The sequence below is a fragment of the Marmota marmota genome, unplaced genomic scaffold (genome assembly GCF_001458135.2).
Source record: "Marmota marmota marmota unplaced genomic scaffold, marMar, whole genome shotgun sequence".
NCBI classification, from domain to species: domain Eukaryota; kingdom Metazoa; phylum Chordata; class Mammalia; order Rodentia; family Sciuridae; genus Marmota; species Marmota marmota.
Window position 1 is genome coordinate 3,815,264 of NW_026000170.1, and position 9,116 is coordinate 3,824,379.

A 9,116-nucleotide genomic window follows, 5' to 3' on the forward strand; every position below is an offset into this window, starting at 1 on the left:
GAATCTAATCGCTGTCCTATATTTCTGTGTATCTCAGAAGATACAACACTATGCAACGAAAATTTAGATATCTATGTTTTTAGATTCTCCATTCTTTTGGGGGCTATTTAATGTTTTGTATGACACAACACCATAATATCAAAAATCTTAAGTAGCATCCATGTCATATGGGAAAAGAAACATTCTGTTTTTCTCTTACATGCTAGTCAAAAGAGCCTGCAGCAGCTCTAAACATCAGATAAATATTCCTATAAAATGCTCTCCTTAGATAATAAAAGAGACTTTTATAAAGGGAGAAAAGGCTACTAAGTATTCATCAGTTTCTTAGGGGCTGTGATAGGGGTTGGCAGGGGTGGAAGAAATCCACTTGCTTGAGAAATACAGGGAGGAAAAAATAGCATTAATTAAAATTTCTTCATCCTCCTAAGTAGAGTTCATTACAATACTGTGTAACTATCTATAGAGTAATAATAAGCTTCTTTAAAATGAATTCCCTGAGGTTTGACAAATAATTGCCCCTGATGGCAATCATGTGGCAATTCAGAATACAATGACTTGTGGCATGGTTTTTTGCCCTATATATTTTATACATCAATTGTGTATTTGTGTTGAATGATGCCTTTTCTCTTCAACTAAATTTTTTTAGCAGGGTTAAGAATTTATGTACAAGTTCTATAAAGAGGTGAACACATTCTAAATGCAAGGGTCTGAGCCAAGCTTTGGGAATAAAAAATGAAGGAAAAATGACAAGAGTTATACACCCTGAGGCACTGAAAAGCAAACTATGACTGCAGAAGTTTCTATTTAGCAGGATAATGAAATATTTCATTAACATTCCTTCCCTGACTTTGCATCCTCCACCCTCTTTGCACACACTTGGCACTCAAAAATATTGATTGTCCACTTGAATTTCTTATAGTTTTAAAGTTATAAGCATCTCACTCAAGCATACTGTTTCTGAGAGGTACACAAGAAAAAGAGCTGTATTTAAAAAGAAAATAACTCAAGGAAATTCCTTCTGCAATTATTTAAGTCCATAAAAGTAAGAGGAATGCATACATTTTCATCTAAAGGAAAATAGTTTCAATAGACAATTTTTAGACAATTAATATCATTTAGTTGTACTAATTCTCAAACTGGATTTGATAGAGGTACTCTCACTCTCCTACTGCAAAAGTCATTTGTTTATTTTGTGTGTGTGTGTGTGTTCACATATATTTGTTCATTTAAGTTACACTAGAGAAGTTCATTGAGGTTTTAAAATTAAATCTGCTTTCATACAAATTTCAAAGCTCCTATTAGAGTTAAAATATGAAGTAGTAGAGAAAAATATTTGTTGGAATACTTTTTCTATATTTTAATACTGTATTTTAATATTTTTATGCCAAACATATATTGTTATGATTTAGATCCATGTGCCCAGAATGGTGCTCAGACTGGTGCTCCTGGAGGAGGCAGAAACTTTAGGGAGAAGTACCAGTAATTAGGTCACTGTGTGTTCCCTTATAGAGCATGATGGGACAAATTTCTGTCTCTCATTGTTTCCTGGTTCATGAGGTGAGCAGTTTGCTTTGCCATTCACTCCTGCCATGATGATCCAATTTTACTATAAGCCCAAAGTGCGGGTGGGGGAGGTCACTAGATCTTGGCAAGAACCTTAAGAAACAAAAAGCAAAATGAATATTTTCTTGTTACAAGTTAATTGTCTAAGGTATTTCATTATAGTAATGGAAAGCTTATTAATACATGAATTTATACCCTTCAACCTATAATAATCAAGTATAAGTCTAAGAAAAAAGATTTACATGAGAAAAACTGCAAAATATGAGAAGTGTTAAAACCAACATTTACATTTTACATTTAAAGATAGGAAGACTCAATATTTTAAAGATGCCAGTTCTCTCCAGTTTGATTACAGATGTAATTCAATCCCAATCAAAGTCTTAGTAAATAATTTTGTGGGTATAGATAAACTGATTCTAAAGTTTATATACAAAGGACAAAGTCCCAGAAGTGTCAACATAATGTGGAAAGAGAAAAATAAAACTTTTCACTACCAATCTTCAAGACTTACTATAAAACTAATCTGGAGAGTGTGTACTGGTGAAATAATGAGCACATACATCAGAGGAAAAGAATAGAAGTCTAGAAATAGACTGACATAAATATAGTAAACTATTAATTGATAAAGAGGAAAGACAATACAGTGAATACAGAGAGGAGACCTTACAAAACTGATACAAAGTTAACATAAAAATGTGCATCACAGACAAAAATTCAAAGCTCAAAAAAACAAAACTCCTAGAAGGTAAAACAGGAGAAAATCTACATGACTTAGGGTTGGTGATGACTTTTTAGATAAAATACCAAAGGTATAATATACAAAAGAAAGAACTGAGGTTAAATTTAAGTATAATCAAACATTTCTGCTGCAGTTAACTCTTTGTCCAAGATGAGAGGACAAGCCACAGATTGGAAGAAAATATTTGCAAAAGATACATCTGATAATGGAGTGATATCTAAAAACAATTATAACTCAACAATAAGGAAATTAACAATCTCACCATAAAATGGATCAACATTCTAATCAAAACTTCACCAAAATGATAGATACAATGGCGAAAAATAAGGATATGAAAAGATGTTCCATGTCATACATCTTCAAGGACATGGAAAATAAAATAAGATCAAACACTGAACATTAACTGCTGTTAAGGTTGTGAAGCAACAGGAACTCTCATTAACTGTGGGTGGAAATGCAAAATGGTACAGATATTTTCCAAAACAATTTGGCTGTTTTTTTACAAAACTGAAAGTACTCTTACCATGAAATTCAGCAGTCACTTTCTTTGCTATTCACCCAAACTCTTTAAAAATGTATAAACAAAAACCTGCACACTGATGTTTATAGCAGCTTTACTATAATTGCCAAAATTTGTAAGCAACAAAAATGTCCTTCAGTAAGTTAGTGGATAAACTATGGCACATCCAGACAGTGGTAAACTAGTCATTGCTGAAAAGATATGTGACATAGCCATGAAATTATGTAAAGATTCTTAAATAAAAATTACAAAGTGATGGAAGTCAACATGAAAAAGTTTTATACTGTTTGATTCACAATATATGACATTTTAGAAAAGACAAAATGAAAAGATCAGTGGTTGAAAGATTATTTTTTGCAGGAAAGATAAGATTTGGGGAGTAATGAAACCACACTGTATGGATACACAATTGTGGACACATGGAATTATGCTTTCCCAAATCCATGGAATATATAATGCAAAGAATGAGCCCTAAAGTAAACTGTGGACTCTGAATGGTAAAGATATGTCAATGTGGTTTCATCAATTATAACAAATATACCACTTTGGTGATGGGTGTTGACAATGAGGAGGCTACACTTGTACATGGGCAAGGGGTTAAAAATCTCTGTACCTGCTCAATTTTGCTATGAATCTAAAATATCTCTAGAGAATAAGTTACATTGTGTGCATGTATGTGTGTATATAATTATTATTAAATGTATATATATGTGTTCATTTTCTACAAACTTGTCATTCAATTTTATGACAGTAGCTTTATTATAGATAACCCTAACTCTTTCATATTGCTGTTTCCAAATTTTCAAAATGAAAAAAAAAATGGTACTAGAAAATGATCTTACAGAAGAATGACAATTAATAAGCATAAAAAAGTCATTATAAAATCATCCATGGGTGATAACCCTAATTTCAAGTGTTCATCTAAACATTATAATGAGTTACAAAGGGAAAATATTGGGGTGATACTTGGAGTATGTTAAATTAAATCATCAAAGCTAATATCTTGGATATTAAAGAATATTAAAGGAAAGCTTCCTACTGTGTCTCCAAATAAAATATTCTGAAATGGGTACATTATTTCAGTTGTATTCCTGTCAGAAGGATATATCCTGAATCTATAATGAGTAAGTATTCAACAGACTTGAATAGTGGGACATTTAAGAAAATAACTGACCTCAAATCCTAAAAATATTCAGGTTAAGAAAACAAAATTTAAAGAATCTCAAGAACTGCTCTGGATTAGAGTAGATTAAAGTGGCATGCCAACTAAATGCACAGTTGATTCTGGCTGTGGAAAAGGCATTAAGGTATTATTAGTGGAATTAAAGAAATTTGAGCATGAATTTTTAAACAATAGTGTAAGATTTATGTTACAATTTTCATTTTTACATCTTTAATGTGGTTATTTATTAAACTTATTATTTACATATATATTACATATATATATCTATATATATTTGTTGAAAATGACACAATGCCTTCAATTACTTTCAAAACAAGAGAAAAATGGTTATCGTGCATAGATATACTAATATGCATATATACATGCAAATATTTATTTTTAGGTATTTAGAGAAGGAGAGAGGCAAAGAAAGGGGCACAATGCAAACAAATGGAGACATATGTGAAGAATTTTGCTCAAAGATACTGGGGGGTTCCTAATGTTATTCTTATAAGCCTTTAAATATTAAAATTATGTCAGAATATAAAGATATTTTAAAAAAGAAGAAAATATGTACACAACTGTGACAAACAGAGAACAATTATTTATCCACAGGAAAATTCCTTGAGAAATCTTCAAACTTAAAGAGATTCTATTTATTAAAGTATATCAGTACAACTCATCACCAATTTAGAATCTTTATTGTAGTTGATAGAAAATTCTGAACTACTTTTGAAAAGATTTTAGTAGTACCATTCAAAATCATGCTTTTGTCTTTCAATTTATTCCTGCCTCTCTCTTTTTTTCTGTTTTATAATAATGCTTATCAATCTTTTGAGGGTGAGCATATTGGGTTATTGAGAATCCTATACATTTCTTATTGAACATACATAGATATAGAGCACTTGTGCTCTCTTTCTCTATCTCATACACTAATAGTTATCTGTGCTACAGAATTGAACAAGATAAACTTATCCTTTTATTTCATATCTAATTTCTGCAAGTAAACAGAGATTTTAAGATGCTATATGTGCAAAAAGTAGACACTGGTTTGTGAATCAGAATGCATTTCTTAAAAGAATTCATATAGTATTTAAAAAGAGGAATACAAAGGAAATTCAAGTAGTTGTACTGAACTCTATCAGGATATCATGCAGGACTTATGTGCTGAGTCCCTCAGCAATAGTAATTTGAAACGTAAGTTGAATGCCTCAATATCAAATCAATTTAGCTTTTCTGTCAGTGTATCACTCCTCATTTTGTGCATGTGAAGAAATTCTTTACCCTCTAGGCAGTAGATTTCAATAGTTTTGCTTTCTTTAACCTACCAATTGCTCTTTCTGCATCCTGTGAATTGCCCTATTAGAGAAATTATACATGTGTCAGTTTCCGTAAGAAGGGATTGTTTGTTATGATTGCCCACAATCTAATGCTACTTTTGATTTAAAAATAAATTTAGAGAAAATTAAGCCCTTAAAGTCATAGTCTTTTCTCATTTATTCAACAATTTTATTTCTATCAGTAGAATTAATAATTATTGCTACAATTTTATGCAGATTTGTGATCATATTTTCCTATGTTTTTAACACATATCTTAAGTATCACCTGGCCAATTTTATTAATTTTATTGCTGTTTAAATATTGATTGCTGGGCACAGTGGCACATGCCTGTAATCCCAGTAGATCAGGGGGCTAAACCAGGAGGATTGTGAGTTTAAAGCCAGCCTTAGCAATTTAGCAAGGGCCTATGCAACTCAACAAGACCTTTTCTCTAAATGAAATACTTTTAAAAAGGGCTGGGGGTGTGGTTCAGTGGTTAAGTGCCCCTGGGTGCAATCCCTGGTACAAAAACTGAAATAAATTAAAATAATTTTCAATTATATTTTCTACTCAATTATTGCCAGTGTGATTTAACAACAACAACAACAACAAAAAAAAAACTATTGCTTTGGAATTGGCCATCAGAAGGAAATATGTATTGAGTGTTTTTTTTTTTTTGTCATCTTGTTTGTTGGTTTAAATAATATTGGCTGATGTTTAAACTGTTTATTATTCATTATAAAAAAGAAAGTATACTTGTAAGGGGATTAGCAAGGATAGTAGAATGTGATAGACATCATTATCCAAAGTACAGGTGTGAAGACTTGAATTGATGTCAACATACTTTATATACAACCAGAGATATGAAAAATTGTGCTGTTTACGTGTAGTAAGAATTGTAATGCATTTTGCTGTCATTTATTTTATTAAAAAAATCAATAAAAAAGTATTCTTGTAATTCTAATACTCTCTCTCTCTCTCTCTCTAATAAATGAATATTACAATTTTTCTTTCAGAAGTAAACAATTTTGTTTATCCAGGCAATGATAGTTTCTTTTTTAAATTGATATAACTGAGCATATAAATTAATGTACTAGTGTTGGATGAATCATATGATTTGAAATAATCTATTTATGACAATAGCCTTTTATTATTCAGGTATTCTGACAGGGTGACCAACACCCTGGTACAGCAAGTTCCTGCTCAGGAGGTGTGAGCCACCTGGGAAAACAAAAAGTCTGAAATAATCAGTAAGAAATAAAGACAAAGACAAAGATTAGAATTTAAAAGCCAGGCTCTTGATGGATCTTCCAGCCCTGAAAGGAACTGGAATTGAACAACTGAAAAAGGCCCCAATTCTTTATTTAAGGGGGAGTTCATCAAAGGCAGGGATAAGGTTTCAGTGCAGGAAGAGTCTTGTTTTGGTGCTTGTTTCTCTGTGTGGTGGGGGTCTTGCAGTAAATGGATTGTTCAGTGTTTGACAGGTTACTCCCATCTCTGGGAGGCTGTTTGCTCCTAAGGCTGTGAGCTAACTAAGACAAGGTGCCAGCATGAGATTGGCTTCCTCAAACAGGAGAATTACAGCCAGGAGTTCCCAGAGAAGCAGTTTTCCTGCCTTAATGGCTCAAACAAACCCGTAATTTATATATGACTTCTAACAGTACCCTATTAAAATACTTCTAAAAATAATGATGGGAAAACTTTGATATGTGCCATACAGATTCAAGACTCCAAACTATCTACATAACTCAGAAAATATTATTATATACAATTAAAAACACAATATGATGCTTCAAAGATTTACCTGGCTAATATATTAAACCCAGGCATTTCTAACTTTTAAAGTCTAAATTCTATTATCTCAATATACTTAACTGCTGTTTCTCTATACTTTGCTATTCCTTAAATAACTTCCATTGAAAACAAAGGTTCCCAAATTTACCAGATAGACTTAACATATAATCCCTATGCTATTTTCAAATATTCTTGAGCCAAAAGGAAAACAGTGTGACTTTTGAAATGTATTTGGAACCTTACAAGAAATAATAGTATACAGATATAAATGTATAAAGTAAAACAACAGTTGTCTCTATCCTTCAAAACTTCATTGTACACAGTAAATCACACAACTTTATCTGTCAGATTAAAGTATGTGATTAAAAGATTAAAATGCAGAATAATTTTGGTTCTGTCTGTGATTATGGATGTGGAATACTAAAAAATTAATATGAAAGGACTAATGGCTTTCAGAGTATTTGGGATAGCAATCCAACATGAATTGATACATACAGTTGTTTCAAAATCACTATTCCAATTTACCTTTTAATGACCTCCATAGAATTAGCCTACATAACTTGAAAAATGTTGAAAAAAATGAGTTGTAACAAAGGAGGCACTATTATTATTAATATTATTGTAGTAAAAAGAGGAATACTAAAGAAATTCAAGTAGTTGTACTGAATTTAAACATAAATTAATAATATTATTATTAATATTATTGTAGCAGATGGATAAACTATATTAAGAATTTAATAGTAAAACATGGATTTATGAATACTAAGTTAAACCAATAAGACAAAAATATTATGGGCAGATATATTTAAATATGATACATAAGCTAGAAGAATATTAGAAAACATTAAAGTAGATGGATATTAAAATATTAGTCTTTGAGGCTGCAATTACAGCTCAGTGTTAGAGCGCTTGCCTAGCTTGGGTTCAATCCTCAGGACCACATAAAAATAAATAAATAAAATAAAGGTATTGTGTCCATGTATAGCACCCCCCCAAAAAAATGTGTGTGTGTGTGTGTGTGTGTGTATATATATATATATATATATATATATGTGTGTGTGTGTATATATATATATATTTTGTATACATACAAAATTCTTCCCACACAGTATTAAGTAACTCATGATATAAATAAAATGTTTAAAACATATTCCAAGTAGCAGGGATTTTTTAAGTGAGTTTTAAAAATTAAAGGTAAACATTTCTTTCCATTTTTAAATGTACTAATGTCTTAAAAAAGTTAGTTGTTGTTAAGTAAAAAAAATAAGCCTATGTAATGTTTACATTTATTACTGGTCAAAGAAATAACAGAAAGGATAATTATAACTTTTTTTGTAAGTCTACAAATGTAGAAACAAAGATAGATTTCAGTATTATCAAGACTTTCAGAAAATGATCAATCTCAAACTCCTGAAGGAAGGATAAGTTTTTAAAGAAAACTCTCCCACAGTTGACTAAAATACAGCCAGTACCTTAAAATACTTTTAAACAGTATGTTAATTTGTTACATTTCTTCCTCTTATTTTAAGGAGCACATCAAATGATAGCAATCAACATGTTCCTAGAGGCTTACATACAGGTGATATCCATCATGTGTTGTATAAAAAAACTAGTAAGGTACAAAAAGTTTATCCAAAATGAAGTGAATGGATAAACGAATGACAGTAAACAAATAAAAAGGAAAAAACTCAATTAGCATCTCTTAAAAGGAGATAAACAATGAAGTTAAAGAAGTAGTTAATGATAGAACATTCACTTAAAATTTTACATTAGCTTTAAACATGTGTGCAGGAATTATTTAACAAATTTTAGTTGCTTCATCAAAATGTAATTAAGGTTAATTACAGATACTTTAAAAATCACAGATAGGGCTAAAGAAGTAAATTTAAATGAGTGAAAATCTACTATAAATATTTATATGTACCTATGCCTATACTGTCAAAACACACAGAAACATAAATTAGTAAGAGTCCAAGTTAAGTACATTACAAAAATAATGGAGGTTTATAATGCATGCT